The 19,421-nt window shown below is 35.7% G+C and overlaps 1 pseudogene; it reads right to left on the bottom strand.

Annotated features, from left to right (window-relative positions):
- Positions 1-2,860: 2,860 nt before the first annotated feature.
- LOC114323860 (protein CLMP1-like) lies at positions 2,861-17,975 on the bottom strand (annotated as a pseudogene).
- Between the last annotated feature and the right edge of the window lie 1,446 nt (positions 17,976-19,421).

Genomic DNA, 19,421 nt, shown 5'->3' on the forward strand with positions numbered 1-19,421 from the left:
ACAATGCTAAGTAGCTCAAAATATTGTGGCTCAAATGGCTCAAATCACTCAAAACGACGTCGCTTTGACAGATTTTGAGTGTAAAACGACGTCGTTTTGACAAATTTGAGCCATTTGAGCCACAAAATTTTGAGGTACCAAACATTTTCCGTTTTCCAAATAGTATGAGAATGCAATATGAAGTTCTTGGTCGAGCCAAAGAGTCAAGCTTTGCCTTCAATAATTATTTTTGCTACAGAAGTTGTTAAAAGTTGCCGCAAAAGAATAATACTACTATTATAATTTCCTCACTATCCATATCAGGTCATCGTCAAGGTTTGTCCAAGTAATTGCTAAAGTAAACACTATGAGTGTGTTTAATTGGACGGACTAGATAAGGGAGAATTAGAATACATCAGACTTGAATCCTGTAACTGTGAATCCCTCAGACTATTTGGTTGGATTGGATATGTATCCTGTATTTATTTTTTAATGAGATATGTCTGGAAAGAATTATTTTTAGTGAATTGAACGTTTGGTTGAACGGACTGGATAGGATAAATGAACAAAAGACTATTTTACCATTTTTCAATTATTTACTAAGCAATAGCAATATTAAACATATCTTTAATATTTTAATTATTTTTAGCTATATTAAATAAAAATTTATTTTAATTTATTTTTTACACAATTAAATAAATTTATTTTTTAAAAATTAAATAAATAAATAAATAAAATATCAATAAAAAATTATATTATTTTTTAATTAAAATTTTAAATAAATTTGTTTTTAAAAATAATAATAATTAAACAATGAAATTAAATAAAACATCTATTAACACTTAAATAATGAAATTAAATAAAATATAAACAAAATTTTAAAGTAAAACATCAATAAAATATCTATAAAAAATTATTTAAAAAAATAAATAAAACATCAATAAAAACTTAAATAAAATTATTTTATTTTTAAATTGAGACATTTAAATTTTATTAAATTTTACTAAATATAATACATAATTAAATAGTAGAGGGTCAAAATGGTCATTTCACCACCTAATCCCAACAGTAAATAATCCTCCCAAAATTGTCCCACAACCCCCCCCCCCCAGGATAGTATAATCCCCTATATGGGGGATAAGGACTCTGGCCGGACTCCATGTCTGACGGACTAAAAAAAAAACAAACATTGGATTGGATTTACTGTGCGGATTACAATCCGCACAGTAAATAATCCCCGAAAAATGCCTCATACACCCACTGGGGGTCGACCCCCAGTGAGGTGGCACTTCATAATTGGACAAAAAAAAAACTGTTTTCTTTTTTTTCTTTTTTTTTTGGGTTTCGGCCAGTGGGGGCGCGACACCTCACTGGGGGTGCGACCCCCACTGGGGGTATGCAGCAGTGTTGATAATCCCCCCCCCCCCAATCAAACACATGTACAGTTTTTTTTTATTTCTTGAAGAATAGCAACAAGAACATGAGATTGATTAAGAATAGGAAAATTGTAGTAAACACTAGATGTACAATTTTTTTATTTGTTGAACAATAGCAACAAGAACAAGAGATTGATTAAGAATAGGAAAATGGAAAAAAAATTTAGCAGATCAAAAGAAAATGGTTGGTTTTAATTCTTTTACAATGGAGTATTTCATTAATATATATGTTAATGGTTATTACTTGTTTGAAAAAAAAAAAAAATTTAAAATCCATGTCCTGATAGAATGCCATCCAAACAAACCAGGCACTCAAACCAGCTCGCACATCTACTGCCTAGGTAATTTAACAAACCAAGGGAGATATAACCTTTTTGATAATATTGATTACATACTTCACTGAATTAACTAAGGTTGTATTTTTGGATCTGTGGATTTCAAATCAATGGATTTGCCACTGATCGTTTGAAGGTTTATGCATCCAATTCGGATTGAAACATTAGATTGCAGATTTCAGCAATGATTTTAAAGCTTTATATTTATGAATTCAAAATAACACCATGAAACTAGTTATTTCAAATTCACCCATGGAAGCATTCTAGTACAGCAAGGATCCTTCAGCCCTCCCCAATAGTTATTTCAATACACTATTAACTAGCAACCAAGCTTCCTATATTGTTTGTTTTATCTTAACCTCAAATCCTTTCATTTCAAATTCATCCATCCAAATGCAACCGGTATTGGTCTATCTAATGACAACATACCATCTGCGAGAAATACATCTAATATTTTATGATAACAACACATGCTTAAACTAGTAACAGGAATATGCCTCCATTTTAATAGGTAGATTCAAGGAAAGAAGACACGCCCTGCATAATTGAGCTCACTTACACAAGTTATCTTATTTTATTGCAAACCCAACCTTTAAAGAAATGGCATGGGGGATTTGTTCCTGTGCTCTTGATTTGATTGACAAAGTAAAATGTTGCAAAAGAACTCAACCAAGAATCAGTTTAGTTAAATAAGAAGTTGAGAACAAATTAGACAACCAATAGTATGACTCCCAGCAAAGAAACAGACCAAAGTCCAATAACAACCAAGAACACATAAGACAAACCTTAGTTGGAGCAGAGAGTGAAGACCAAAATGCACATCCTATGCAGTTAAGATTGCTCATAGAAAGCTCATCAGTGAGGGAAAAATCATGTAATCTTGACAGCAACCAGGAAAAAATGAAGCTTGTGACCTTCTCATTAACGGTTGTGTGGTTTTGGCACCTAACATCCTATTCAAAAAGAGGTGAATTTTTTTTTTCACATCCTGAACTTGGGCTGAGAAGAAAAAGCACATCCTCTTCCCAATGAGAAGAAAATCCACATACATCAAATTCACTCTGAAGATACTTGGCTTCATCATCTGCTTTATCAACCATATATCAGTAACTACATTCCCAACCTTCTTCGCGTCTCCTTCAATAACATCACCATTGGAGCAAGGTTCTTCAAAACTAAGGAAATGTCAGTTTCAGAAGCACCTGCAAGCTTAAATCGCTCAACAACATCATCTAGATTCTTTGTCCACCTTTTCAACTCTCGCACTTGGATTTTTTTAGCTCTCTTCTCTTCCAGTTTCTCCCACATCACAGTCGCGACTTTCATTTTCTCCTCCGCACTATTAAAAAGTTCAATAATTTCAGTAGGATCCCATTTTGAAATATCTTCTTTCTTGGAAAGTATACAAGACCAATGCAGTTTTGCCATTTCAAATTGTTGTTGCCCCAATGCAAGTAACCCCTCAAAAATCTGGTTTAATCAAGAGTGCATCCTGGTATTTCTCTCTGGCCAGAGAGTATTTTTTTCCTCACCCAATCATAAACTGTTTGGAATTGTGTTGCAACCACCTCTTTTGCCCCGAGTCATTAATTGGATATGTTTCCTCACAATACACATATGAACATTTCCTCAATTGAGGAAAGCAAGTGCAGCAACTTCTTGGAATTTTAAGGCAGCCTTATCAAAAAGGCTTTGAGCCTCTTCACTCGTTACTATCTCTTCGAGTAACACTTCTCTATCCCAATTACTACAACAAAAGACAGATTTGGTGACTAACTTTTTAGTCACTAAAGGTCCAATTTTGGTCGCCAAAACCTTTTGCCGACTAATATTTTTGGTCGCCACCTTTGTCGTTGAAAGATAGTCAAGAAAAGTAATTGGCGACTTTTTAGTCGCTAAAAGCATACAACTGGCTACTAATAATTTAGTCGCCAAAAATGTTTCAGCTATATTTAACATGACATTTTCAGCGACTAATATTTTTGTTCACCAAAACCTAAACTGTTTAGCTACTAAAACTTTAATCGCCTAAGGTCTAACATTTTCTGTTTGGCTACTAATATTTTAGTCGCCTAAAGCACTTTTTAGCGACTAATATTTTTGTCGCCAAATCTTAAATTGCTTAGCTACTAACACTTTCGTCGCCTAAGGTCCAATATTTTCTGTTTTGGCTAGAAATGGTTTGGTCCCCAAAAGTGTTTTTCCTTCCTTTTTTTTTTTTTTTTTTTTTTGGGCTACTAAATTTTTGTCGCCTAAAGTCTTGTTTGTTATGGCTACTAAATATTTAGTTGCCAAAAGATTTGTTTTCATTTAATTCTTTTTTTTAGTTGCTAACTATTTAGTTGGCAAAAATATTGACTTTATTTTTGGTTTTAGTTGCCAAAACATCATTATATATATATATATATATATATATATTTTTTTTTTAATTTGTCCACACCCACAACCTGTATATATTCCATGCAACCTATACGATATATACAAACTAGTTTATACATATATTATCACCCATTCAACAATCTACATCCATTTCACTTCCAACCATCTAAAAATTAATACCTTCAAATGTCAATAATTCCATACAAATCAAATACATTAATTCCAATTTAAAATAATAATTCCATACATAACATAAATGATCATAGGGAAATTTCATCCGCCGTATACAAAAATATATTTACTACTATGCCAAATGACCATTTGGCATGGTACAAAATACCATGGTAATATGTACCACGACAAAAGCTAATCAATGGATCACGACATCAATTATCTGTTCGAAGGCAAAAATATTATGTACCCCGCCAAAAGTATTCTATACAATTAATACAAACCTACACAAAAAGCAGAGGACGACAAAAATGCAGGAGTTTACAAAAGTGTAAATTGTCATCCATCCACAAAAATGGAATATCCGCAACTCCATGCCAAAAGCCATCTACAAAAAAATAAATAAATACACCAATTAGTTCCATATATAGCATTTGAGCATAATGTCACACCCCTTGCAACTGTAATAGAACTTTATCCTAACATTCGTAATTTAATATTGGTTTAACAATATTCTGCCTCATTATTTTTCCTCCAGCAAGGCTAGAGTAGCTTCCGTTTTCTTCCATCGCCAAAACATCATTTGACGTTCACTATTTGGCAGGGTTGATAACATTTTAGTCACTGAAATATGTACTTCCTTTTTGAGTACGAATTGTTGAGTTGCCAAAAAAATGGTCTTATGTTTTATCGCAAAATTGTAATTTCTCCACAACCTGTCTATATTCCGTGCAACCTATTGTATGTATATAAACAAATCAATACATATTTTATCAATCATTGCAAAATCCAAATTACTTCCATCCATCCAAAAATGAATAACTATAAATGTACATATTCCATAGAAACGAACTATTTTCCAAACTAAAATTATACTTCCACACAAAATAGAGAGGCATACAAAAATCCAACCATCCATATACAAAAAAATATAGTTAGTACCATGTGAAATGTCCATTTGGCCTGGTACAAATTACCATCGTAATTTGTACCACGACAAAAGGTGATCTATATGCCACGCCAGTAACTATCAGTTGGATTGCAAAAGTTATCTAACAAAAGTTGGTTGTCATATCCACACGGTGGTTCAGGGGCCGATTCACATTTTCGCCTCCTTACCACTTTTTTCAGTTAAGTTTAAGGCGTTATCGACTCGAACTCCCAACCTACACGTGCTAATTACATTATGTCTGTTGTCACAGGTCCTATTTGTCGTGAGGAAGCTGGTTGTGACATCCGTATGGTGGTTCGGGGGCTGTTTTGCATTTTTGCCCCCCTTACGCCATTTTTTGGTTAAGTTTAAGGCGTTTTCAGCTCTAACTCCCAACCTACACGTGCTAATGAAAGCCCGTCTATTGTCACTGGTCCTATTTGTTGTGAGGAAGTTGGTTATGACATCCGTACGGTGGTTCGGGGGCCAATTCGCATTTTCGCCCCCAATGCGCCCTTTTCGGTTAAGTTTAAGGCGTTTTCGGCTCTAACTCCCAACCTACACGTGCTAATTACATCCTGTCTATTGTCACAGGTCCTAATTTCCATGGGGAAGCTGGTTGCGACATCCGTACGGTGGTTCGAGGACCGATTTGCATTTTCGCCTCCTTGATGCCTTTTTTCAGTTAAGTTTAAGGCGTTTTCGGCTCTAGCTCCCAACCTACACATGCTAATGATAGTCCTTCTATTGTCACTGGTCCTATTTGTCGTGCGAAAGCTAGTTGTGATATCCGTATGGTGGTTTGGTGGCCAATTCGCATTTTCACCCCCTTTGCACCCTTTTTCGGGTAAGTTTAAGGTGTTTTCGTCTCTAACTCCCAACCTACACGTGCTAATTACATACCGTATGTTGTCACAGGTCCTAATTTCCATGGGAAAGCTGGTAGTGACATCCATACGAAGGTTCGGCGGCCGATTCGCATTTTCGCCCCTTAACGCCTTTTTTCAGTTAAATTCAAAGCGTTTTCGACTCTAACTCCCAACCTACACGTGCTAATTACATTCCATCTGTTGTCACAGGTCCTAATTATAACGCTTTTTTCGGTTAAGTTTAAAGCGTTTTCGGCTCTGACTCCCAACCTACACGTGCTAATTACATTCTGTCTATTGTCACTAGTTCTATTTTTTGTGAGGAAATTGGTTGTGACATTCGTACAGTAGTTCGAGGGCCGATTCGTATTTTCGCTCCCTTAACATTTTTCTGTTAAGTTTAAGGCGTTTTCGGTTCTAACTCCGAACCTGCACGTGCTAATTACAGTCCGTTTGTTGTCACATGTCCTAATTTTTATGAGGAAGCTGGTTGTGACGTCTGTATGATGTTTTGGGGGCCGATTCACATTTTTGCCCCCTTAACGCCATTTTCGGTTAAGTTTAAGGCGTTTTCGGCTCTAACTCCCAGCCTACAAGTGCTAATTACATCCCGCCTTTTGTCACAGGTCCTAATTTCCATGGGAAAGCTATTTGTGACATCCGTACAGTGGTTTGGGGGCCGATTCACATTTTCGCCCCCTTAACGCTCTTTTTCGGTTAAGTTTAAAGCGTTTTCGGCTCTAACTCCCAACCTAAACGTGCTAATTACATTCCCTCTATTGTCACAGGTCCTATTTGTCATGAGGAAGCTGGTTGTGACACCCGTATAGTGGTTCGGGGCCGATTCGCATTTTTGCCCTCTTAATGCCCTTTTCCGGTTAAGTTTAAGGCGTTTTCGGCTCTAACTCATAACCTACACATGCTAATTACATCCCGTCTGTTATCACATGTCCTAATTTCTATAGGGAAGCTGGTTGTGACATCTGTACGGTGATTTGGGGGCCGATTCGCATTTTTGCCCCCTTAACGCCCTTTTTCGGTTAAGTTTAAGGCGTTTTCGGTTCTAACTCCCAACCTACACGTGCTAATTACATTCCATCTATTGTCACAGGTCCTAATTGTCATGGGGAAGTTGGTTGTGACATCCATATGGTGGTTTGGCAGCCGATTCGCATTTTCGCCCCCTTAACGCCTTTTTTCAGTTAAGTTTTAGGCGTTTTCGGCTCTAACTCCAAACCCACACGTGCTAATTACATCCCATCTATTGTCACAGGTCCTAATTTCCATAAAGAAGCTGGTTGTGACATCCGTATGGCGGTTCACGGGCCAATTCGCATTTTCACCCCCTTAACGCTTTTTTCGGTTAAGTTTAAAGTGTTTTCGGCTCTAACTCCTAACCTACACGTGCTAATTACATTTTGTCTGTTGTCACAAGTCCTATTTGTCGTGAGGAAGCTGGTTGTGACAACCCTATGGTGGTTCGAAGGCTGTTTTGCATTTTTGCCCCCTTAACGCCCTTTTTCGGTTAAGTTTAAGGCGTTTTCAGCTCTAACTTCCAACCTACACATGCTAATTACATTCCATCTATTGTCACAGGTCCTTTTTGTCATGGGGAAGCTGGTTGTGATATCCGTATGAATGTTCGGGGGCTGTTTTGCATTTTTACCTCCTTAAAGCCCTTGTTTGAATAAATTTTAATAAAGAAAGCTACATAGGTTGTCTCTAGGTCTCTGATTCCTATAATTTAACCTGATAGCCAAGTACATTACAAAATATTCCTATTTCTTAACACATTCCATTTATTTTCTAGAATAGAATGGTGTGCACAACATGCCATAAAACATTTTATTCATATTTTCTGTATAGTTTTACGATTAACTCGAATTGGTAAGTATGTTTTGTAGGTGAATGTCTAATTACACATATTGGCTACATATTTTATACTCATATCCTTATCGAAGTATAATGTCTGACAAGGATACTCTATACATTTAGAAAAGGATAAATTTCACTGACCTCTCCTAAAGTTTACAGAAAACACAAGCATTAATTTCGGTGCATTTAGTAAGACTAAATGTACCGAAATTAATACAAATGGTGCAAAGATACAAAGGGAAATAAGGTAAAATAAGCATTTCAATGTAAAAGAGTTGATAATATCATTTTTTCATAAATATGAATAAATTATTGATGAAAAGGGGTTTAAGTGTTATGTAAATTAAAATTTTTAGGAATCCCAATGTAATTATGCCAAACTTGTGGAGTTCACTATAGTTTTTTTTTTTTTTTTTTCCAAATCTTAGGGGAGGTTAGTGAAATTTACCCTTAGGAAAGTATGTAACATAAAGATAATGAGATCCACATTAATAAATACATATGAAATCCATCGTCTTTGAGTTTAGAAGTAATAAATCGAAAATTGGGTAAGAAATAATACTCAACTAAATTATTGCATTTCACAAAACCATGGAAAATGGGATAACATCACCAAAAAGAGATTAAAACAATTTCGCAATAACAGTAAGTATCTACCCTCAAGTTTCATTGACAGAAAATTTATTTCTTTTTGCTAACAAAAAGCATCCAAAGCATGACAACAAACTCAACTTGACCAAAAAAATAACAATAAGTCAAGGAACATAAACATTAAACACAGAACTTGACAAAAATACATTGATGAAACATGATTTTTTAGAAGTGAGACTGTCAACTAATTTTGTAGAAATGATGTACATTCATGTGTTTCTAGGTCCGGTTCTGTGTTTGGTTTACATATTCCTGAACTTACTGAAAAACTATTATCAAAAGTACATAAAATGAGGAAGGGCGCGAGAACAACTACTCTTGGGGAACGAAGCTAATCTCACCTTTATTGAGCGAGTCATAGAATCCTGTGGTTCTTTTCTTCATGTCCCACTGTTTCTTCTTCTACACGCTGGCAACAGACATACCGATTATAATCCCCAAACAAATCTCCTTAATCACTCATGGACCTTTCAAGGTGACCTGATGACCAGCCATTTTCACTCTAGTTGTAAAGAAGAAATCTCTGCAGTTTAGAGAAGGATCATGAAGGGCATATCATAAGTTAATTGTTAATTAACATAACATGATAATTGGTTCAATTTTCTCCCAAAAAAAGAGAAGAAGATATAAGATCAACCAATTATCGGCCACCAAAGTATGACAACCTAGTACACGAAACTTTTTTCTAAAGCGAGTTTTAAGGAAGGCAAGATGTATGCAACCTTAGTCTCAATTTTCAAGACGTTGGCCACCAAAGTATGGGATTGAATTTCTTTTAAAAAATCTTCAATCTTATTAGTGACATGAATATTCAGGGTGTTTTCCCTCGCTCAACTATTCTTTATTTCTTTTTTTATTTTTATTTATTATTAGTTTTTTTCTGGTGCCCACAACTTTAGGCAAGGAATTTAACGTCCCCTAGATCTTTTAACCTCTTTCAAACTTTATCTACTGATTAAACTCAATTTTCTTAATTTAACCATTATAATTGCAACTTGTTCTAGCACTGTTAGCATGTATGAGGCCAAAGAGAAACACATCGGTGTACAAGCTTAATCAAAATATAATAAAAAATACAAAAGTCCCCATTTGACCGAAACATCCACTCCGTGCTTAGGCCCTCATATATTACTTCTTAATTCATTTTAATACATGATATTCCTACCCTCATCATCTCATGAAAAATTTAACACTAATTGGCTAAACTTTTTCAGCAATGCTTGGTGGCCCGAATTTTCATGGTTCGAGTGGCTCGAATGCCTTAAAACGACACAAATTCGGACCACCAAGCATTTTTCAAACTTTTTACATGTGCTTCCTAGTTTTTATGAAGCACAAAAGTCCCCATTAGACCACAACACCCACTCAATGCTTTAGGCCCTCATATGTTACTTTTTAATTCATTTTAATACATGATACTCCTACCCTCATCATCTCATGAAAAATTTAACACCAATTGGATAAACTTTTTACGTGTGCTTCCTAGTTTTTATGAATGCTAGAAAATAAACTAGGCTTTTCCTTTTTGGATTTTTAATTTTTTCAATGTGAAACTAAAGAAAACGATGATGGAATTGGTGTTCATGGAAATTTCTTAAGAGAAGTGTCCTATAAACAATCATGACTTGAAAAAATAGGAGCTTCACAACACACTATTGTATATCATAAAGTTAGACAAACCAAATTACAATGAACAAAGCCGTGCCTTAGGAATTTACATAATATAAAGGGGAGATGAAGGAAACAATTATACAATACCTAATTGATTAGATGATCATCTTTTTCATTACTTATGGTGAATGTCATTGTAAGTTCGGCGTAAAGCCTCATATAGCATAACCCCCAAGTGTTAATACAAGTATAAGAGTGATGTAATGTTATATTAGCAAGGTGCCATGCATGATGTGCGTGAAGTTTATTTATTTTTCTTTCTATCTGATCAAGTTTCACACTTCTCACTTTGCATTTGCAACAAAATAGAATGTTGAATTTAAAATTTAAAATAGTTACAAGCTAAAAACCAATTATATCGCTTGCAGAACGTAGAGATATTTATGAAAAACAAATGGTGTTCTAGGAAAACTAAATATTGACATGGTTTAAAAAACAAGTAAGGGTGTTCTCTCTTTGGAATTTTATAGATATGGATTATAGATAGGTATATGGTGTCCAGGTTTAGGCTAATTTATTACTACTTTTCCTGAAAGACATCTTGAGTTGAGAATCTCTAATAAAATTGCAAATAGGGGCCTTCAAAGTTTCTAAAAGCATCATAATAGTTATATTTTCCTTCTTTTTGTCAACAAAACTGGAGAATGAAGACAAACAAAAATACACACATACATATATATATATATATATGGCATCTGGCCCAAACAAACTTAATTACAAAGCATATAACTTAATTAAATGTTTCTTCAAGTAGATCCACTTAGCTAAACAAAAAGGACATGAATATAGGTTTGATATAGCTCAAGAGAACAATCAAATGAGAGAGATTGATATGAATAAAGCGAACAAGTCAAACCAATTTGAACCTAATTTCACTCCCAGACATCTATTTGATACTAATTAGCACAACACAACATAAAGAGAGAACAGGTGTATATTTCATAACATAATGTCACAGATTCATGGATCTGAAATAGAAATTAATGGAAAGCAAATGACACAATTCATAAGTACATAACAGCAATACAGAGCTTGAAGCTAGGGATAGAATCATAGAAAAGCAAAATGAATGCCAAAATTCTACATTTCAGTTTAAAGTTCGTAATCCATCTGCGTTTCCCACATTCACTTCAGTTTTCTCACCATCTTGATTGAAAGTGGACAATACATTTTGTACAAGTTCATTACTGTTACTAAATAATTTAGAATTAGAATACCCTAGTCATGTCCCTAATTCTTGCTCAATCTAGCTTGAATTTGGGAATTCTATGTAAATATCAACACAAACCCTATACCAAGTGTGGGAAATCAACACAACATTAACTTAAATTCAACACAAAATTAAACCAAAAAAAATCATATAAAACCCTAGGGCAAGTGTGAGAAATGGGGAAATAGAGGAAGGGGGAGAGAGAGAGACCGAGATGCACAGAGAAGGAGAGAGAGCTCCATTGACAGATAGAGATAGAGACTGAGAGCGACAAAGAGGGAGAGAGACCAAGAGTGACAGAGCAAGAGAAACATACCTGTGATTAAGTGGCGTTGATGCTTTATAGGTGGCGGTGGCGATGTGCGACGGTCTCTCTCGTCGGTGGCCAATGACGGTGGTGAACAGGGTAAGGCTTGGTAATGTCGAAAGAAAGCGAAATTTTTTTGAGACATTGTATATCGTGTGTGTGTGTGAGCGAAAGACATATTGGACGCCAAATTATATTTGTTTCCCTCTAAAAAAAAATTCAACTTTTAGCGACTATTTCACATTTTAGTCACCAAATAGTACTGAATAATGACAACCTGTTTTGCAGCCAAAAGATTACGTATTAGCAATTAATATATTTACTGATTTTATTTTTCGTCAGCAAAAAGTAAATATACACTGACTAAATTGTTTAGTCACCAAAAAGTGAATGTCCATTATATTTGGCGACTAAACTATATTTTTGTCGGCAAATTAGCTTGTTCTGCGACTAAACTTAGAATTAGTAGCGTAAAATATTAACTTTGGCAACTAATTGTTTTTTAGTCGCCTATAACTATATGTTTCACGACTAAATTTTTTTTAGTCGCCAGAAAACAATGTATGTCGACTAAATTAAAATGGTAGCCAAAATTTGAACCTTTGGCGACTAAAAAAAAATGAGTTGCCAAAAGGACTATTTTTGGCTACTAAAATTGTTTTGGTCACCCATTTTGGTTGCCAAATGTGTAAATTCTTGTAGTGCAAGCTCGCGCAGGTCAATATGCGCATTTGGGTCAATACCAACATGGGTCCGGAATAACTAAGCAAATTCAAATAACCAGTCATCTATCTCCACTTCTTTGCACTCCGGATCTTCTGAAGCTCTAGTTTTTTTTTTTCCTTTGGATTTGGAGCTACCTTTTCTGGATTATCAATCTCAACATCCACAATTTCAACAACAGACTCACCCAGAGAAGATTGTAAGCCAATCTCATCTCTTTTGAACCCCTCACTCTTAAGAGGTCTCTCATTCTCCTCTTCCAATATATGGGTTCTTGCTCAAGACTCACCTCAACAATATGCAACCTCAACATTCCAATTGAGTCAATCTTGTTTGTTTCTGGGTCATTTGGAATGAGGCTATCAACACATGACTCTGCCAATTTGAGTTCATTGGAACACGTTATAGTCACCGAATCACCATCATTATCCTTATATTTAATTTAATCAAAAATTGACTTTGAAGATGGAAAGCGTTTTTACAATCTCTCTTAACACTTTAAAATTGCAAGTCACAGGCATTTGAGCAAGCCTTATGTCATGATCATAAATAAGCTTCAATGGCCTAATTGCAGTCTCTGAAGTCTAACCACGAGTATGCAATGATACCAACAAAGATGTATGTTCTTTTTGGTTATCCTTAATGGCATTCAATTTGATAGAACCATTTGAGGCTTCAAAACAAACTTCTGCAATTGGGTTTTGATTTCAGGACCATTTTTAGTAGCTGGAACTAATTGGGGCTTATTCGACTTATTGTTAGGCAATACAACTGTAGAGGGTTAGAAGTTAAGGTCAAAATTAGGTATGGACCTAAGTGTGGAGGTCGCCCATGTTAGGCGACCATGAATGATTATAGGAGCATGGGCCAAAGCCCAAGGGAAATGGGTCCGCAGTGAACCGGAGCAGGTCGAACCCGCCAAGAGTCCGAATAAACTCTATGAAGAAAAATGTCTAAGTCAAGTTACGGAGGCAACACTTGGAACGGTCAAGTTGCTGAGACACTTTGTCTCAGCGCCGCCATTCCTAGTATTGTCAGTGTTGCCGTTTGAAGTTGCTAAGGGAAAGCGAAAACCGGAGCAACTAAGTTGCAAAGGCAACACTTGCAGCGGTCGAGTTGTTAAGGTACTTTGTTGGCACCACCATTTGAACTTGCCATAGGAAACAACTGCCGCCGTAACTAACTTGCGGAGGGAAGACTCCACCAAGGTGATAGCAGCCTTTGAGACAAACTTCCCCTCTACAAATAGAGGCTAATGCTTAGGGCTAATAGCAAGCCTCAAGGCATTACTAGCCTAGGGTTAATAGAAGGCCCCTAAAGTCATCATTAGCTCGGTGCTGATAGCAGGCCCCGAAGATCACTAACATGGCGCTGATAGTAGGCTCCAAAGCTTACTGGTTGGACCTAATAGCAAGCCTAGAAATACCAATATATCGCAGTAACCCCGCGAAAATTGAAGCAGGGCAACCCGAGAGTAAGGGGCTTCCTTTCCATTTACTTAGGTCATGGACCTGCCTTGGTTGCATAGGAAGGACCAATGAAGCCCCCTTGGGCTTGGTACTAAGGCATAACATGGCTAATAGCAGGTTTGGTTGTGGCCTTCATCCTGGGAAGTTGGGGAGTTTGTGGTTAGGTGGCTAAGAGTGGAGGCTTCGCTGAGGTGAACACAAAACATGGCTGATAACAGGCTATGAAGTGCTGAGAATGCATGTCTTGGCTAAATTGAACTGAGAAGGCAAGTGCAGTGACAAATCTTACCGCCGCAAGTGCACTTGCTGAGGTTCAAGCTGAGAAGGCAAGTTCCAGCGGCGCTGCAAGTGCACTTGCTGAGGCATCTGTGCCAAACAGATAGAACATAGTACATACAGAGGGACATGTGGCACCTTCAGCTTGGTTGTCCAAGGCAAAATATTCCATGTGATTCTTAGGGACATATGTCTTCGCTTTATTTGGCCACTTGGTATCCTATTAGTGCCAAGGCAAAGCCTATAAATAGGACCGAAGAGGTTAATCGTTGGTCTTTTGCTTCTAACATTTTTAGGTTGAAAAAGTTATAGTCAATGAAAAGAGAGAGAGAGAGAAAGAGAGAGAGACAGAGAGAGGCAAAGAGACAGAGAGAGATTAATTTGGTGGTTTGGTTTGATTTGGTTTGGTTTTGTTGGGATAGGGAAGGGTGAGAAGAGATTTGGATATGGGTGTGGTGTGGGTGTGAGAGTTGGGTGTCTTGGGCTTTCGTCGTTGTCGTCGTCGAATCGAGTACGCTTTTGATCCGTTTAACCAGTTGGGTGCGCCAAGTCAACAAAGGGAAAAATTAATTCTCAACCACAGGTTCTATGTAGCCATGAGATCTTCCCTTCCACTTTCTTTTTTTTTCCTCTTTTTGATTCTCCACTCCCTCCACCTCCTCCACCAAAGTGGACGACTCTTCTTTTCTGACTCAACATTTTTATTTTTATTTTTTAATTAGCTCCTTAATTTTACCTCTAAAACAAATAAATTTAAATTTTTAAATGAGTTGCGTTAGAGATCCTAAACAATTTATCAAATTTTCTATTAAATTTCTTACATTGGTGTGATACCTACACATATATGAATTTGTGTGAATCCCACACCCATAAAAAAAAGATTTATTAAAAAATTTGATAAATTATTTGAGATTCATATAATTTTTCTTTTTAAAAATATATATTATATAATAATTGATGTTTCACCTACCTACCATAGGATTTCATTTTAACTTTCAAACTTCATTAATGCAAGTCAAGTTAGTGAATATAAAAATTTATAATTTTTTTTAACTTGTATTATTTTTCTCTTTTTCAACCATGATGCTATCTATCACAAAAGAAATTTTAAAAAAATAAAAGTACCAAATTTAATTTTTGGATAAATTACGCTTACATCCCTTGAGGTTTGGGTTTAATGCATATCACTTCCTAACGTTTGGAAAATTACACTAACTCCCCTGTCATTGTAATTATTTAGAAGGAATCAAAACATTGAACTCATGCACTCTTTCTTTTCTTACTTGCTTTACTTCTTATGTTCTTTTTTTTTTTTTTTCCTTTCCTTTGCTTTACTTTTTTTTTTTCAATGTAATTTTTTCTATTTTTCTACTGGGAATTGTTGTCTTTTATATGAGAATGGGGATTTGTGAAATGAGACTATTAACCACAGTGGTGAGAATGTAATTTTCAAAACGTCAAGGGATAGGATGTAATTGAACCAAATTTTAGGACATGTCTGTGTAATTTACCCTTAATTTTTTCAATATTCTTTTAAGTACATAGTGTCTTTATTTACTTTTATTAGTTTAATATATAATATGACTTAGATAGTAAATAAAATATAATTAAAAAATAATAATAATATATTTTTAAGTGAATTTCAATAATAAAAATAATAATTCTTACACCACTTACAACAAATGACAAGTACACATACATGATCAGTCATATTCAAAAAATAATTATAATGAATCTTATGTTTTTCTAAGTATAGTAATTGTTATATCCACACATAATATGTTATATGAATCTACTTATAAAATTAAAAAATAAATAATAACAAAATTCACTATCATAATATGTATACGATAAGTTTATCACTTTTTAACAATGCATCTCCTTTTCTGGGCTACCCTACCCCATCCAAACCCCACTTTTCAAAAAGTTGCCCAACTTTTCTTTTTCTAAAACCTATTTATTTATTTTTTGTATTTTTCTTTTTCTTTCTCCTTATTATTTTAGTTGGACCAAGTACTTTAATTTTGATTTTACCTCCCAAATACATTTACGTGTAGAGCTAGCTACTCATATCTGACTTCAATGAAAGCTGAAAACCGGACCCAATCTAAACGATTGCGGATCCACTTTTACACCCAAATAAAATCTTGACAAATAAATAAGAATCACTCTAAAAAATTGTATGTATCTAAAACTTGTGCCTCAAAAATTATTTTAAAAATGAGATGTGATGTTGATTTGATGTGAAAATGTGATTTTTTTGTAATAATTTAACTTTTTTGAATATGTGACATTATTATTACTATAAGAAATTAAGGTTTTCAAAACAAAAATTTAGAAATAAAATATTTTTGTAGCTTAAAGTGTTATTATTTTATTTTTGAATGACAAAATTGGACATTTAGTAATTAATTACTAATCTTTTGAAATCAAAAGTTTTGTCTCAAAAAATAAACTTCTTTGGGATTAGGTTATTTTATTCCTAAAAGTACATTTATTAGTGATATTTTCAAAATTTTGTCCCTAATAGCTCTTTTTTTTTACTTTTTTAAACGACTTATTTGCGACTATTCTTGCGACAGTTGAAATTAGTTCTTAAATATTTTTTGTAATAAAATTTATACTTTTAAAGATAAAAAAAAAGAAAAAAAGAAAAAACAACAACAACAACAACAACAACAACAACAACAACAGCAACAATTGTTGTGCTTTAAGGCAACCCACTTGAACTACCAGAAATTAAACACACAATAAATGGACATAAGATTTACGTGGTTCGGCCTCAATGTCTACGTCCACGGAGAGAACCGGAGATTTCCATTAAAACAAATAGAGATTACACAGAGGAGGAGACACTCTCACTCAACTCACACACTCTCTACTGCCTTACACTCTCTGATTTTTTCTCTTACTCTCACAGAGATATACACTCACTTGTGTATAACTTGTGTTATTCCCTTCCTTGTTTTTCCCTCTTGCAAGTTATCCCAAATATATAGAGAGAGTTGAAGACAACATCCCATACCTTTCCCATGTAAAGGTATGGCTTGCCACCTCCCTAGGACGGTTTGTCTCCCTAGCTCCTCTCTTACCATTGTCAACATTCGGTGGCTTCTCCACATTTATTGCCAACCAATTGTCAACAATTGTGGCTGCCTCTCCACATGGGTGAATTCAACAAATCACCCCATTCACCCATGTAAGGTGATCCACAATAGCACCCCCTGCCTAGAATGCCCTGCACTCCCTCACTAGAGTGCCCTGCAAAGCTTACTTCGTTACTCTTTGTGATTGCATCTCTCCCTTCAATGTTGTCTTGGAGAGATCGCAATAGATCTCTAATTCAGGAGCAAAAGAAACTCTTTTCTTCCTTGGAATGAGATTTGTTGTCTTAGTCCCTTTGCTCTGAGCTTTCTTCAAAATTGGCTGCAATGGCTCCGTTTTGTGCTTCTTTGAACTGCTTCCATGCGTTCTTGTACATTTTGGTTGCCATGTCTGCTGAGCCCTATGTCTTTTCGGTGCGTGTCTTGTACTTCTTGCTCGGTAAGTGACAGTGGCTCCTTCTGTCACAACCTCTTCAACAAGTCTGTACAGATTCCCCTCTAGTTGTCCATGCAGCATCACTGTATCTCCATGGATAACTTTGAGATTTCCTTTACTAGAAGAGAAGTTGTAACCCTTCAAGTCTAGCATACTTAAGGAAATTAGATTCTTCTTTACCCTTGGCACGTGTCAGACCCCATCCAACGTGAAAATTTTTCCATCTTCCATTCGGAGTCGTACTATTCCTATGCCAATAATCTTACTCACTGTGTTGTTAACCACTCGAACAAAACCTTTGTCATTTGCTTGGTAGGTGGAAAAAATTTTTCTGTCCATGCATATATGGTATATACTTTCGGAATCTAAAATCCAATCAGGTTTAGTCATACTCGACGAAACTGTGAATGCATACTCATCCTTAGCATTCACTGCAACAGCGACATTTGATAAGCTTGCCTATTTCTTGTTTGCCTTGTCCTCCTTGAGCTTTGCACAGTCTTTGATGAGGTGATCCTTCTGATCACAATAATAGCACTTTCTTCTGTAGCCTAGCCTTGATTGCGAACGCCCTCTTGATTTGGATTTACCCCGTCTCTCATTGGACTTGCCTTTTCCCCGATCATCTTCTGATGCAACCATGGCATTTCCTTCTGTATGTTTGCTGCTTTCCCTTTTCTTCATCGCTTCATGGGAAATAAGTGTAACAACCACCTCATCCAGTCCAAGAGTATCTTTCCCGTACGTTAGAGTAGTCATGATATGCTCATATGATGGAGGTAAGGAGACCAACAAGATAATAGCCTTATCTTCCTTATCGGTTTTCACCCCAATAGTATCCAACTCCATTGTGAGCCTGTTGAACTCGTCCAGATGTTCTGTAAGGTTCGCTCCTTCTGGCATTTGAAGAGTGTGCAACTACTTCTTCAAAGATAACTGATTTGCCAAGGACTTTGACTTGTACCTCATTTCTAACTTTGCCCATAGCTCTGCTGGATCTTCTTCATTGATGACTTCTCGAAGTGTGTTGTTTCCGAGATATAACTGGATCGTGCTGTTTGCCAGTTCTTTCAACTCCTCTCACTTGTCACCTCCCATGTCTGCTGGTTTGTCAGACTTCTTGTTGAGAGCTTTCACCAAGCCTTCCCGCGTTAAAATATTTTTTACCCTTTGCTGTCATAGAGTAAAGTCATTATTACCATTGAAAGGTTTTATCATGAAACTTGCATATTTTCCTGCCATTTTGATCTTCCAAAAAAAAATCGTTTAGAATTTGACTATTCTGACCTCGTGGTTGTGACCGAAATGTCGTGTTTGGCTAAAAACACACTTTCTTCCTCTTTAGGGTCCAAACTGAAAATTAGCCCAAAAACCAGGGGCTAAATTGGAAATTCTCTAAACACCGAGGCCAAACTGCAATTTCACAAAATATAGGGACCAAAATGAAAATTTTCAAAAATTCAGGGACCAAATTATAATTTATGGAAATTTTAGGGACTAGATTGCAATTTACCAAACTTTCAGGGGCCAATATGCAATTTTTGAAACTTTCTGATGACGTGGCAAGACACGTGGTGCTGACTGTCTGTTGACCTAGCA

Source organism: Camellia sinensis, chromosome 9 (genome assembly GCF_055761805.1).
Source record: "Camellia sinensis isolate YWXY chromosome 9, ASM5576180v1, whole genome shotgun sequence".
Taxonomy (NCBI): Eukaryota; Viridiplantae; Streptophyta; class Magnoliopsida; order Ericales; family Theaceae; genus Camellia; species Camellia sinensis.